Here is a 16368-nt window from a genome sequence, read left to right on the forward strand (position 1 = left end):
TTTCGACAATTATCATATGAAAACGCGTATTTAAACATATTAAAAACGTTATATTCTTGTTATATTCTTTATTCTGCATCGATAGAATATAAAATCAATGGAATTGAACGAGATTTCAAGTTTTCGTTTTTCGACGATACGCGTATATGAGCGAAAAATCGTATATACGATATGAATGAATGTTAAAAACTTTGATTCCAATATAAAATAGATGTTTGATCTTATGAAATGCAATGTTCTGAATCGATTGGTAACATTTTTCTAACTGTGGCACAAGTATTATTAAAGATTTCATGATTTTATCTTCGCATATACCGAAATTCGCGTATGTCGATTAGGTTTTTCGACAATTATCATATGAAAACGCGTATTTAAACATAGTAAAAACGTTATATTCTTGTTATATTCTTTATTCTGCATCGATAGAATATAAAATCAATGAAATTGAACGAGATTTCAAGTTTTCGTTTTTCGACGATACGCGTATATGAGCGAAAAATCGTATATAAGATATGAAAGAATGTTAAAAACTTTCATTCCAATATAAAATTGATGTTTGATCTTATGAAATGCAATGTTCTGAATCGATTGGTAACATTTTTCTAACTGTGGCACAAGTATTATTAAAGATTTCACGATTTTATCTTCGCATATACCGAAATTCGCGTATGTCGTTTACGTTTTTCGACAATTATCATATGAAAACGCGTATTTAAACATAGTAAAAACGTTATATTCTTGTTATATTCTTTATTCTGCATCGATAGAATATAAAATCAATGAAATTGAACGAGATTTCAAGTTTTCGTTTTTCGACGATACGCGTATATGAGCGAAAAATCGTATATACGATATGAAAGAATGTTAAAAACTTTCATTCCAATACAAAATTGATGTTTGATCTTATGAAATGTAATGTTCTGAATCGATTGGTAACATTTTTCTAACTGTGGCACAAGTATTATTAAAGATTTCACGATTTTATCTTCGCATATCACGAAATTCGCGTATGTTGATTACGTTTTTCGGCAATTATCTTATGAAAACGCGTATTTAAACATAGTAAAAACGTTATATTCTTGTTATATTCTTTATTCTGCATCGATAGAATATAAAATCAATGAAATTGAACGAGATTTCAAGTTTTCGTTTTTCGACGATACGCGTATATGAGCGAAAAATCGTATATACGATATGAAAGAATGTTAAAAACTTTGATTCCAATATAAAGTAGATGTTTTATCTTATGAAATGCAATGTTCTGAATCGATTGGTAACATTTTTCTAACTGAGGCACAAGTATTATTAAAGATTTCACGATTTTAACTTCGCATATACCGAAATTCCCGTTTGTCGATTACGTTTTTCGACAATTATCATATGGGAACGCGTATTTAAACATAATAAAAACGTTATATTCTTGTTATATTCTTTATTCTGCATCGATAGAATATAAAATCAATGAAATTGAACGAGATTTCAAGTTTTCGTTTTTCGACGATACGCGTATATGAGCGAAAAATCGTATATACGATATGAAAGAATGTTAAAACTTTGATTCCAATATAAAATAGATGTTTGATCTTATGAAATGCAATGTTCTGAATCGATTGGTAACATTTTTCTAACTGTGGCTCAAGTATTATTAACGATTTCACGATTTTATCTTCGCATATATCGAAATTCGCGTATGTCGATTACGTTTTTCGACAATTATCATATGAAAACGCGTATTTAAACATAGTAAAAACGTTATATTCTTGTTATATTCTTTATTCTGCATCGATAGAATATAAAATCAATGAAATTGAACGAGATTTCAAGTTTTCGTTTTTTGACGATACGCGTATATGATCGAAAAATCGTATACACGATATGAAAGAATGTTAAAAACTTTGATTCCATTATAAAATAGATGTTTGATCTTATGAAATGCAATGTTCTGAATCGATTGGTAACATTTTTCTAACTGTGGCACAAGTATTATTAAAGATTTCACGATTTTATCTTCGCATATACCGAAATTCGCGTATGTCGTTTACGTTTTTCGACAATTATCATATGAAAACGCGTATTTTAACATAGTAAAAACGTTATATTCTTGTTATATTCTTTATTCTGCATCGATAGAATATAAAATCAATGAAATTGAACGAGATTTCAAGTTTTCGTTTTTCGACGATACGCGTATATGAGCGAAAAATCGTATATACGATATGAAAGAATGTTAAAAACTTTGATTCCAATATAAAATAGATGTTTGATCTTATGAAATGCAATGTTCTGAATCGAGTGGTAACATTTTTCTAACTGAGGCACAAGTATTATTAAAGATTTCACGATTTTATCTTCGCATATACCGAAATTCGCGTATGTCGATTACGTTTTTCGACAATTATCATATGAAAACGCGTATTTAAACATAGTAAAAACGTTATATTCTTGTTATATTCTTTATTCTGCATCGATAGAATATAAAATCAATGATATTGAACGAGATTTCAAGTTTTCGTTTTTCGACGATACGCGTATATGAGCGAAAAATCGTATATACGATATGAAAGAATGTTAAAAACTTTGATTCCAATATAAAGTAGATGTTTTATCTTATGAAATGCAATGTTCTGAATCGATTGGTAACATTTTTCTAACTGAGGCACAAGTATTATTAAAGATTTCACGATTTTAACTTCGCATATACCGAAATTCCCGTTTGTCGATTACGTTTTTCGACAATTATCATATGGGAACGCGTATTTAAACATAGTAAAAACGTTATATTATTGTTATATTCTTTATTCTCCATCGATAGAATATAAAATCAATGAAATAGAACGAGATTTCAAGTTTTCGTTTTTCGACGATACGCGTATATGAGCGAAAAATCGTATATACGATATGAAAGAATGTTAAAAACTTTGATTCCAATATAAAATAGATGTTTGATCTTATGAAATGCAATGTTCTAAATCGATTGGTAACATTTTTCTAACTGTGGCACAAGTATTATTAAAGATTTCACGGTTTTATCTTAGCATATACCGAAATTCGCGTATGTCGATTACGTTTTTCGACAATTATCATAAGAAAACGCGTAATTAAACATAGTAAAAACGTTATATTCTTGTTATATTCTTTATTCTGCATCGACAGAATATAAAATCAATGAAATTGAACGAGATTTCAAGTTTTCGTTTTTCGACGATACGCGTATATGAGCGAAAAATCGTATATACGATATGAAAGAATGTTAAAAACTTTGATTCCAATATAAAATAGATGTTTGATCTTATGAAATGCAATGTTCTGAATCGATTGGTAACATTTTTCTAACTGTGGCACAAGTATTATTAATGATTTCACGATTTTATATTCGCATAAACCGAAATTCGCGTATGTCGATTACGTTTTTCGACAATTATCATATGAAAACGCGTATTTAAACATAGTAAAAACATTATATTCTTGTTATATTCTTTATTCTGCATCGATAGAATATAAAATCAATGAAATTGAACGAGATTTCAAGTTTTCGTTTTTCGACGATACGCGTATATGAGCGAAAAATCGTATATACGATATGAAAGAATGTTAAAAACTTTGATTCCAATATAAAATAGATGTTTGATCTTATGAAATGCAATGTTCTGAATCGATTGGTAACATTTTTCTAACTGTGGCACAAGTATTATTAATGATTTCACGATTTTATATTCGCATAAACCGAAATTCGCGTATGTCGATTACGTTTTTCGACAATTATCATATGAAAACGCGTATTTAAACATAGTAAAAACGTTATATTCTTGTTATATTCTTTATTCTGCATCGATAGAATATAAAATCAATGAAATTGAACGAGATTTCAAGTTTTCGTTTTTCGACGATACGCGTATATGAGCGAAAAATCGTATATACGATATGAAAGAATGTTAAAAACTTTGATTCCAATATAAAATAGAAGTTTGATCTTATGAAATGCTATGTTCTGAATCGATTGGTAACATTTTTCTAACTGTGGCACAAGTATTATTAAAGATTTCACGATTTTATCTTCGCATATACCGAAATTCGCGTATGTCGATTAGGTTTGTCGACATTTATCATATGAAAACGCGTAATTAATCATAGTAAAAACGTTATATTCTTGTTATATTCTTTATTCTGCATCGATAGAATATAAAATCAATGAAATTGAACGAGATTTCAAGTTTTCGTTTTTCGACGATACGCGTATATGAGCGAAAAATCGTATATACGATATGAAAGAATGTTAAAAACTTTGATTCCAATATAAAATAGAAGTTTGATCTTATGAAATGCTATGTTCTGAATCGATTGGTAACATTTTTCTAACTGTGGCACAAGTATTATTAAAGATTTCACGATTTTATCTTCGCATATACCGAAATTCGCGTATGTCGATTAGGTTTGTCGACATTTATCATATGAAAACGCGTAATTAATCATAGTAAAAACGTTATATTCTTGTTATATTCTTTATTCTGCATCGATAGAATATAAAATCAATGAAATTGAACGAGAATTCAAGTTTTCGTTTTTCGACCATACGCGTATATGAGCGAAAAATCGTATATACGATATGAAAGAATGTTAAAAACTTTGATTCCAATATAAAATAGATGTTTGATCTTATGAAATGCAATGTTCTGAATCGATTGGTAACATTTTTCTAACTGTGGCACAAGTATTATTAATGATTTCACGATTTTATCTTCGCATATCCCGAAATTCGCGTATATTGATTACGTTTTTCGGCAATTATCTTATGAAAACGCGTATTTAAACATAGTAAAAACGTTATATTCTTGTTATTTTCTTTATTCTGCATCGATAGAATATAAAATCAATGAAATTGAACGAGATTTCAAGTTTTCGTTTTTCGACGATACGCGTATATGAGCGAAAAATCGTATATACGATATGAAAGAATGTTAAAAACTTTGATTCCAATATAAAATAGATGTTTGATCTTATGAAATGCAATGTTATGAATCGATTGGTAACATTTTTCTAACTGTGGCACAAGTATTATTAAAGATGTCACGATTTTATCTTCGCATATACCGAAATTCGCGTTAGTCGATTAAGTTTTTCGACAATTATCATATGAAAACGCGTATTTAAACATAGTAAAAACGTTATATTCTTGTTATTTTCTTTATTCTGCATCGATAGAATATAAAATCAATGAAATTGAACGAGATTTCAAGTTTTCGTTTTTCGACGATACGCGTATATGAGCGAAAAATCGTATATACGATATGAAAGAATGTTAAAACTTTGATTCCAATATAAAATAGATGTTTGATCTTATGAAATGCAATGTTCTGAATCGATTGGTAACATTTTTCTAACTGTGGCTCAAGTATTATTAACGATTTCACGATTTTATCTTCGCATATATCGAAATTCGCGTATGTCGATTACGTTTTTCGACAATTATCATATGAAAACGCGTATTTAAACATAGTAAAAACGTTATATTCTTGTTATATTCTTTATTCTGCATCGATAGAATATAAAATCAATGAAATTGAACGAGATTTCAAGTTTTCGTTTTTTGACGATACGCGTATATGATCGAAAAATCGTATACACGATATGAAAGAATGTTAAAAACTTTGATTCCATTATAAAATAGATGTTTGATCTTATGAAATGCAATGTTCTGAATCGATTGGTAACATTTTTCTAACTGTGGCACAAGTATTATTAAAGATTTCACGATTTTATATTCGCATATACCGAAATTCGCGTATGTCGTTTACGTTTTTCGACAATTATCATATGAAAACGCGTATTTTAACATAGTAAAAACGATATATTCTTGTTATATTCTTTATTCTGCATCGATAGAATATAAAATCAATGAAATTGAACGAGATTTCAAGTTTTCGTTTTTCGACGATACGCGTATAAGAGCGAAAAATCGTATATACGATATGAAAGAATGTTAAAAACTTTGATTCCAATATAAAATAGATGTTTGATCTTATGAAATGCAATGTTCTGAATCGAGTGGTAACATTTCTCTAACTGAGGCACAAGTATTATTAAAGATTTCACGATTTTATCTTCGCATATACCGAAATTCGCGTATGTCGATTACGTTTTTCGACAATTATCATATGAAAACGCGTATTTAAACATAGTAAAAACGTTATATTCTTGTTATATTCTTTATTCTGCATCGATAGAATATAAAATCAATGAAATTGAACGAGATTTCAAGTATTCGTTTTTCGACGATACGCGTATATGAGCGAAAAATCGTATATACGATATGAAAGAATGTTAAAAACTTTGATTCCAATATAAAATAGATGTTTGATCTTATGAAATGCAATGTTCTGAATCGATTGGTAACATTTTTCTAACTGAGGCACAAGTATTATTAAAGGCTTCACGATTTTATCTTCGCATATACCGAAATGCGCGTATGTCGATTACGTTTTTCGACAATTATCATATGAAAACGCGTATTTAAACATAGTAAAAACGTTATATTCTTGTTATATTCTTTATTCTGCATCGATAGAATATAAAATCAATGAAATTGAACGAGATTTCAAGGTTTCGTTTTTCGACGATACGCGTATATGAGCGAAAAATCGTATATACGATATGAAAGAATGTTTAAAACTTTGATTCCAATATAAAATAGATGTTTGATCTTATGAAATGCAATGTTCTGAATCGATTGGTAACATTTTTCTAACTGTGGCACAAGTATTATTAAAGATTTCACGATTTTAACTTCGCATATACCGAAATTCGCGTTAGTCGATTACGTTTTTCGACAATTATCATATGAAAACGCATATTTAAACATAGTAAAAACGTTATATTCTTGTTATATTCTTTATTCTGCATCGATAGAATATAAAATCAATGAAATTGAACGAGATTTCAAGTTTTCGTTTTTCGACGATACGCGTATATGAGCGAAAAATCGTATATACGATATGAAAGAATGTTAACAACTTTGATTCCGATATAAAATAGATGTTTGATCTTATGAAATGCAATGTTCTGAATCGATTGGTAACATTTTTCTAACTGTGGCACAAGTATTATTAAAGATTTCACGATTTTAACTTCGCATATACCGAAATTCGCGTTAGTCGATTACGTTTTTCGACAATTATCATATGAAAACGCGTATTTAAACATAGTAAAAACGTTATATTCTTGTTATATTCTTTATTCTGCATCGATAGAATATGAAATCAATGAAATTGAACGAGATTTCAAGTTTTCGTTTTTCGACGATACGCGTATATGAGCGAAAAATCGTATATACGATATGAAAGAATGTTAAAAACTTTGATTCCAATATAAAATAGATGTTTGATCTTATGAAATGCAATGTTCTGAATCGATTGGTAACATTTTTCTAACTGTGGCACAAGTATTATTAAAGATTTCACGATTTTATCTTCGCATATACCGAAATTCGCGTATGTCGATTAGGTTTTTCGACAATTATCATATGAAAACGCGTATTTAAACATAGTAAAAACGTTATATTCTTGTTATATTCTTTATTCTGCATCGATAGAATATAAAATCAATGAAATTGAACGAGATTTCAAGTTTTCGTTTTTCGACGATACGCGTATATGAGCGAAAAATCGTATATACGATATGAAAGAATGGTAAAAACTTTGATTCCAAAATAAAATAAATGTTTGATCTTATGAAACGCAATGTTCTGAATCGATTGGTAACATTTTTCTAACTGTGGCACAAGTATTATCAAAGTTTTCACGATTTTATCTTCTCATATACCGAAATTCGCGTATGTCGATTAAGTTTTTCGACAATTATCATATGAAAACGCGTATTTAAACATAGTAAAAACGTTATATTCTTGTTATATTCTTTATTCTGCATCGATAGAATATAAAATCAATGAAATTGAACGAGATTTCAAGTTTTCGTTTTTCGACGATACGCGTATATGATCGAAAAATCGTATACACGATATGAAAGAATGTTAAAAACTTTGATTCCAATATAAAATAGATGTTTGATCTTATGAAATGCAATGTTCTGAATCGATTGGTAACATTTTTCTAACTGTGGCACAAGTATTATTAAAGATTTCACGATTTTATCTTCGCATATACCGAAATTCGCGTATGTCGTTTACGTTTTTCGACAATTATCATATGAAAACGCGTATTTTAACATAGTAAAAACGTTATATTCTTGTTATATTCTTTATTCTGCATCGATAGAATATAAAATCAATGAAATTGAACGAGATTTCAAGTTTTCGTTTTTCGACGATACGCGTATATGAGCGAAAAATCGTATATACGATATGAAAGAATGTTAAAAACTTTGATTCCAATATAAAATAGATGTTTGATCTTATGAAATGCAATGTTCTGAATCGAGTGGTAACATTTTTCTAACTGAGGCACAAGTATTATTAAAGATTTCACGATTTTATCTTCGCATATACCGAAATTCGCGTATGTCGATTACGTTTTTCGACAATTATCATATGAAAACGCGTATTTAAACATAGTAAAAACGTTATATTCTTGTTATTTTCTTTATTCTGCATCGATAGAATATAAAATCAATGAAATTGAACGAGATTTCAAGTTTTCGTTTTTCGACGATACGCGTATATGAGCGAAAAATCGTATATACGATATGAAAGAATGTTAAAACTTTGATTCCAATATAAAATAGATGTTTGATCTTATGAAATGCAATGTTCTGAATCGATTGGTAACATTTTTCTAACTGTGGCTCAAGTATTATTAACGATTTCACGATTTTATCTTCGCATATATCGAAATTCGCGTATGTCGATTACGTTTTTCGACAATTATCATATGAAAACGCGTATTTAAACATAGTAAAAACGTTATATTCTTGTTATATTCTTTATTCTGCATCGATAGAATATAAAATCAATGAAATTGAACGAGATTTCAAGTTTTCGTTTTTTGACGATACGCGTATATGATCGAAAAATCGTATACACGATATGAAAGAATGTTAAAAACTTTGATTCCATTATAAAATAGATGTTTGATCTTATGAAATGCAATGTTCTGAATCGATTGGTAACATTTTTCTAACTGTGGCACAAGTATTATTAAAGATTTCACGATTTTATCTTCGCATATACCGAAATTCGCGTATGTCGTTTACGTTTTTCGACAATTATCATATGAAAACGCGTATTTTAACATAGTAAAAACGATATATTCTTGTTATATTCTTTATTCTGCATCGATAGAATATAAAATCAATGAAATTGAACGAGATTTCAAGTTTTCGTTTTTCGACGATACGCGTATATGAGCGAATAATCGTATATACGATATGAAAGAATGTTAAAAACTTTGATTCCAATATAAAATAGATGTTTGATCTTATGAAATGCAATGTTCTGAATCGAGTGGTAACATTTCTCTAACTGAGGCACAAGTATTATTAAAGATTTCACGATTTTATCTTCGCATATACCGAAATTCGCGTATGTCGATTACGTTTTTCGACAATTATCATATGAAAACGCGTATTTAAACATAGTAAAAACGTTATATTCTTGTTATATTCTTTATTCTGCATCGATAGAATATAAAATCAATGAAATTGAACGAGATTTCAAGTATTCGTTTTTCGACGATACGCGTATATGAGCGAAAAATCGTATATACGATATGAAAGAATGTTAAAAACTTTGATTCCAATATAAAATAGATGTTTGATCTTATGAAATGCAATGTTCTGAATCGATTGGTAACATTTTTCTAACTGTGGCACAAGTATTATTAAAGATTTCACGATTTTAACTTCGCATATACCGAAATTCGCGTTAGTCGATTACGTTTCTCGACAATTATCATATGAAAACGCGTATTTAAACATAGTAAAAACGTTATATTCTTGTTATATTCTTTATTCTGCATCGATAGAATATAAAATCAATGAAATTGAACGAGATTTCAAGTTTTCGTTTTTCGACGATACGCGTATATGTGCGAAAAATCGTATATACGATATGAAAGAATGTTAAAAACTTTGATTCCAATATAAAATAGATGTTTGATCTTATGAAATGCAATGTTCTGAATCGATTGGTAACATTTTTCTAACTGAGGCACAAGTATTATTAAAGGCTTCACGATTTTATCTTCGCATATACCGAAATGCGCGTATGTCGATTACGTTTTTCGACAATTATCATATGAAAACGCGTATTTAAACATAGTAAAAACGTTATATTCTTGTTATATTCTTTATTCTGCATCGATAGAATATAAAATCAATGAAATTGAACGAGATTTCAAGGTTTCGTTTTTCGACGATACGCGTATATGAGCGAAAAATCGTATATACGATATGAAAGAATGTTTAAAACTTTGATTCCAATATAAAATAGATGTTTGATCTTATGAAATGCAATGTTCTGAATCGATTGGTAACATTTTTCTAACTGTGGCACAAGTATTATTAAAGATTTCACGATTTTATCTTCGCATATACCGAAATTCGCGTTAGTCGATTACGTTTTTCGACAATTATCATATGAAAACGCGTATTTAAACATAGTAAAAACGTTATATTCTTGTTATATTCTTTATTCTGCATCGATAGAATATAAAATCAATGAAATTGAACGAGATTTCAAGTTTTCGTTTTTCGACGATACGCGTATATGAGCGAAAAATCGTATATACGATATGAAAGAATGTTAACAACTTTGATTCCGATATAAAATAGATGTTTGATCTTATGAAATGCAATGTTCTGAATCGATTGGTAACATTTTTCTAACTGTGGCACAAGTATTATTAAAGATTTCACGATTTTATCTTCGCATATACCGAAATTCGCGTTAGTCGATTACGTTTTTCGACAATTATCATATGAAAACGCGTATTTAAACATAGTAAAAACGTTATATTCTTGTTATATTCTTTATTCTGCATCGATAGAATATGAAATCAATGAAATTGAACGAGATTTCAAGTTTTCGTTTTTCGACGATACGCGTATATGAGCGAAAAATCGTATATACGATATGAAAGAATGTTAAAAACTTTGATTCCAATATAAAATAGATGTTTGATCTTATGAAATGCAATGTTCTGAATCGATTGGTAAAATTTTTCTAACTGTGGCACAAGTATTATTAAAGATTTCACGATTTTATCTTCGCATATACCGAAATTCGCGTATGTCGATTAGGTTTTTCGACAATTATCATATGAAAACGCGTATTCAAACATAGTAAAAACGTTATATTCTTGTTATATTCTTTATTCTGCATCGATAGAATATAAAATCAATGAAATTGAACTAGATTTCAAGTTTTCGTTTTTCGACGATACGCGTATATGAGCGAAAAATCGTATATACGATATGAAAGAATGGTAAAAACTTTGATTCCAAAATAAAATAAATGTTTGATCTTATGAAACGCAATGTTCTGAATCGATTGGTAACATTTTTCTAACTGTGGCACAAGTATTATCAAAGTTTTCACGATTTTATCTTCTCATATACCGAAATTCGCGTATGTCGATTACGTTTTTCGACAATTATCATATGAAAACGCGTATTTAAACATAGTAAAAACGTTATATTCTTGTTATATTCTTTATTCTGCATCGATAGAATATAAAATCAATGAAATTGAACGAGATTTCAAGTTTTCGTTTTTCGACGATACGCGTATATGATCGAAAAATCGTATACACGATATGAAAGAATGTTAAAAACTTTGATTCCAATATAAAATAGATGTTTGATCTTATGAAATGCAATGTTCTGAATCGATTGGTAACATTTTTCTAACTGTGGCACAAGTATTATTAAAGATTTCACGATTTTATCTTCGCATATACCGAAATTCGCGTATGTCGTTTACGTTTTTCGACAATTATCATATGAAAACGCGTATTTTAACATAGTAAAAACGTTATATTCTTGTTATATTCTTTATTCTGCATCGATAGAATATAAAATCAATGAAATTGAACGAGATTTCAAGTTTTCGTTTTTCGACGATACGCGTATATGAGCGAAAAATCGTATATACGATATGAAAGAATGTTAAAAACTTTGATTCCAATATAAAATAGATGTTTGATCTTATGAAATGCAATGTTCTGAATCGAGTGGTAACATTTTTCTAACTGGGGCACAAGTATTATTAAAGATTTCACGATTTTATCTTCGCATATACCGAAATTCGCGTATGTCGATTACGTTTTTCGACAATTATCATATGAAAACGCGTATTTAAACATAGTAAAAACGTTATATTCTTGTTATATTCTTCATTCTGCATCGATAGAATATAAAATCAATGAAATTGAACGAGATTTCAAGTTTTCGTTTTTCGACGATACGCGTATATGAGCGAAAAATCGTATATACGATATGAAAGAATGTTAAAAACTTTGATTCCAATATAAAATAGATGTTTCATCTTATGAAATGCAATGTTCTGAATCGATTGGTAACATTTTTCTAACTGTGGCACAAGTATTATTAAAGATTTCACGATTTTATCTTCGCATATACCGAAATTCGCGTATGTCGATTACGTTTTTCGACAATTATCATATGAAAACGCGTATTTAAACATAGTAAAGACGTTATATTCTTGTTATATTCTTTATTCTGCATCGATAGAATATAAAATCAATGAAATTGAACGAGATTTCAAGTTTTCGTTTTTCGACGATACGCGTATATGAGCGAAAAATCGTATATACGATATGAAAGAATGTTAAAAACTTTGATTCCAATATAAAATAGATGTGTGATCTTATGAAATGCAATGTTCTGAATCGATTGGTAACATTTTTCTAACTGAGGCACAAGTATTATTAAAGATTTCACGATTTTATCTTCGCATATACCGAAATTCGCGTATGTCGATTACGTTTTACGACAATTATCATATGAAACGCGTATTTAAACATAGTAAAAACGTTATATTCTTGTTATATTCTTTATTCTGCATCAATAGAATATAAAATCAATGAAATTGAACGAGATTTCAAGTTTTCGTTTTTCGACGATACGCGTATATGAGGGAAAAATCGTATATACGATATGAAAGAATGTTAAAAACTTTGATTCCAATATAAAATAGATGTTTGATCTTATGAAATGCAATGTTCTGAATCGATTGGTAACATTTTTCTAACTGAGGCACAAGTATTATTAAAGATTTCACGATTTTATCTTCGCATATACCGAAATGCGCGTATGTCGATTACGTTTTTCGACAATTATCATATGAAAACGCGTATTTAAACATAGTAAAAACGTTATATTCTTGTTATATTCTTTATTCTGCATCGATAGAATATAAAATCAATGAAATTGAACGAGATTTCAAGTTTTCGTTTTTCGACGATACGTGTATATGAGCGAAAAATCGTATATACGATATGAAAGAATGTTAAAAACTTTGATTCCAATATAAAATAGATGTTTGATCTTATGAAATGCAAAGTTCTGAATCGATTGGTAACATTTTTCTAACTGTGGCACAAGTATTATTAAAGATTTCACGATTTTATCTTCGCTTATACCGAAATTCGCGTTAGTCGATTACGTTTTTCGACAATTATCATATGAAAACGCGTATTTAAACATAGTAAAAACGTTATATTCTTGTTATGTTCTTTATTCTGCATCGATAGAATATAAAATCAATGAAATTGAACGAGATTTCAAGTTTTCGTTTTTCGACGATACGCGTATATGAGCGAAAAATCGTATATACGATATGAAAGAATGTTAAAAACTTTGATTCCAATATAAAATAGATGTTTGATCTTATGAAATGCAATGTTCTGAATCGATTGATAACATTTTTCTAACTGTGGCACAAGTATTATTAAAGATTTCACGATTTTATCTTCGCATGTACCGAAATTCGCGTATGTCGATTACGATTTTCGACAATTATCATATGAAAACGCGTATTTAAACATAGTAAAAACGTTATATTCTTATTATATTCTTTATTCTGCATCGATAGAATATAAAATCAATGAAATTGAACGAGATTTCAAGTTTTCGTTTTTCGACGATACGCGTATATGAGCGAAAAATCGTATATACGATATGAAAGAATGTTAAAAACTTTGATTCCAATATAAAATAGATGTTTGATCTTATGAAATGCAATGTTCTGAATCGATTGGTAACATTTTTCTAACTGTGGCACAAGTATTATTAAAGATTTCACGATTTTATCTTCGCATATACCGAAATTCGCGTATGTCGTTTACGTTTTCCGACAATTATCATATGAAAACGCGTATTTTAACATAGTAAAAACGTTATATTCTTGTTATATTCTTTATTCTGCATCGATAGAATATAAAATCAATGAAATTGAACGAGATTTCAAGTTTTCGTTTTTCGACGATACGCGTATATGAGCGAAAAATCGTATATACGATATGAAAGAATGTTAACAACTTTGATTCCGATATAAAATAGATGTTTGATCTTATGAAATGCAATGTTCTGAATCGATTGGTAACATTTTTCTAACTGTGGCACAAGTATTATTAAAGATTTCACGATTTTAACTTCGCATATACCGAAATTCGCGTTAGTCGATTACGTTTTTCGACAATTATCATATGAAAACGCGTATTTAAACATAGTAAAAACGTTATATTCTTGTTATATTCTTTATTCTGCATCGATAGAATATGAAATCAATGAAATTGAACGAGATTTCAAGTTTTCGTTTTTCGACGATACGCGTATATGAGCGAAAAATCGTATATACGATATGAAAGAATGTTAAAAACTTTGATTCCAATATAAAATAGATGTTTGATCTTATGAAATGCAATGTTCTGAATCGATTGGTAACATTTTTCTAACTGTGGCACAAGTATTATTAAAGATTTCACGATTTTATCTTCGCATATACCGAAATTCGCGTATGTCGATTAGGTTTTTCGACAATTATCATATGAAAACGCGTATTCAAACATAGTAAAAACGTTATATTCTTGTTATATTCTTTATTCTGCATCGATAGAATATAAAATCAATGAAATTGAACTAGATTTCAAGTTTTCGTTTTTCGACGATACGCGTATATGAGCGAAAAATCGTATATACGATATGAAAGAATGGTAAAAACTTTGATTCCAAAATAAAATAAATGTTTGATCTTATGAAACGCAATGTTCTGAATCGATTGGTTACATTTTTCTAACTGTGGCACAAGTATTATCAAAGTTTTCACGATTTTATCTTCTCATATACCGAAATTCGCGTATGTCGATTACGTTTTTCGACAATTATCATATGAAAACGCGTATTTAAACATAGTAAAAACGTTATATTCTTGTTATATTCTTTATTCTGCATCGATAGAATATAAAATCAATGAAATTGAACGAGATTTCAAGTTTTCGTTTTTCGACGATACGCGTATATGAGCGAAAAATCGTATATACGATATGAAAGAATGGTAAAAACTTTGATTCCAAAATAAAATAAATGTTTGATCTTATGAAACGCAATGTTCTGAATCGATTGGTAACATTTTTCTAACTGTGGCACAAGTATTATCAAAGTTTTCACGATTTTATCTTCTCATATACCGAAATTCGCGTATGTCGATTAAGTTTTTCGACAATTATCATATGAAAACGCGTATTTAAACATAGTAAAAACGTTATATTCTTGTTATATTCTTTATTCTGCATCGATAGAATATAAAATCAATGAAATTGAACGAGATTTCAAGTTTTCGTTTTTCGACGATACGCGTATATGATCGAAAAATCGTATACACGATATGAAAGAATGTTAAAAACTTTGATTCCAATATAAAATAGATGTTTGATCTTATGAAATGCAATGTTCTGAATCGATTGGTAACATTTTTCTAACTGTGGCACAAGTATTATTAAAGATTTCACGATTTTATCTTCGCATATACCGAAATTCGCGTATGTCGTTTACGTTTTTCGACAATTATCATATGAAAACGCGTATTTTAACATAGTAAAAACGTTATATTCTTGTTATATTCTTTATTCTGCATCGATAGAATATAAAATCAATGAAATTGAACGAGATTTCAAGTTTTCGTTTTTCGACGATACGCGTATATGAGCGAAAAATCGTATATACGATATGAAAGAATGTTAAAAACTTTGATTCCAATATAAAATAGATGTTTGATCTTATGAAATGCAATGTTCTGAATCGAGTGGTAACATTTTTCTAACTGAGGCACAAGTATTATTAAAGATTTCACGATTTTATCTTCGCATATACCGAAATTCGCGTATGTCGATTACGTTTTTC

Source organism: Vespa crabro, unplaced genomic scaffold (genome assembly GCF_910589235.1).
Source record: "Vespa crabro unplaced genomic scaffold, iyVesCrab1.2, whole genome shotgun sequence".
In the NCBI taxonomy this organism is placed as follows: domain Eukaryota; kingdom Metazoa; phylum Arthropoda; class Insecta; order Hymenoptera; family Vespidae; genus Vespa; species Vespa crabro.